Source organism: Corapipo altera, unplaced genomic scaffold (genome assembly GCF_003945725.1).
Source record: "Corapipo altera isolate COAL_440 unplaced genomic scaffold, ASM394572v1 60712, whole genome shotgun sequence".
Taxonomy (NCBI): Eukaryota; Metazoa; Chordata; class Aves; order Passeriformes; family Pipridae; genus Corapipo; species Corapipo altera.
The window spans coordinates 2,512-2,811 of record NW_020886578.1 but is presented as its reverse complement, the minus strand read 5'-3'; positions in this window follow the sequence as shown (position 1 = coordinate 2,811).

The window sequence follows — 300 nt, the reverse complement described above, 5'->3', positions numbered from 1 at the left end:
CCCGAGCGCCGCCACTCCAGCGCCGACCGCGGCCGTTCCCAGAGCGCCGGCCGTGTGCAGGGAGGGCGGGAAGGCTCGGGGCGACTGAGTGCGGGGGCTGCCCCGGGCAGAGCTCCCCCTGCGATCCCAGCGCACTCCCGGCGGGCAGTTTGGAGCCAGGCAGCCATTCCTGCGGGCTCTTAGAGCGGGAAGCGGTCGCCGCTGGGTCACAGCGCACAGATGGGCCTGGGGGACGAGGCTGCCCCGGCAACACCGCCGTGCGCGGGCAGCGGGGGCCGCCCTGAGGGGAACCCCGCCATG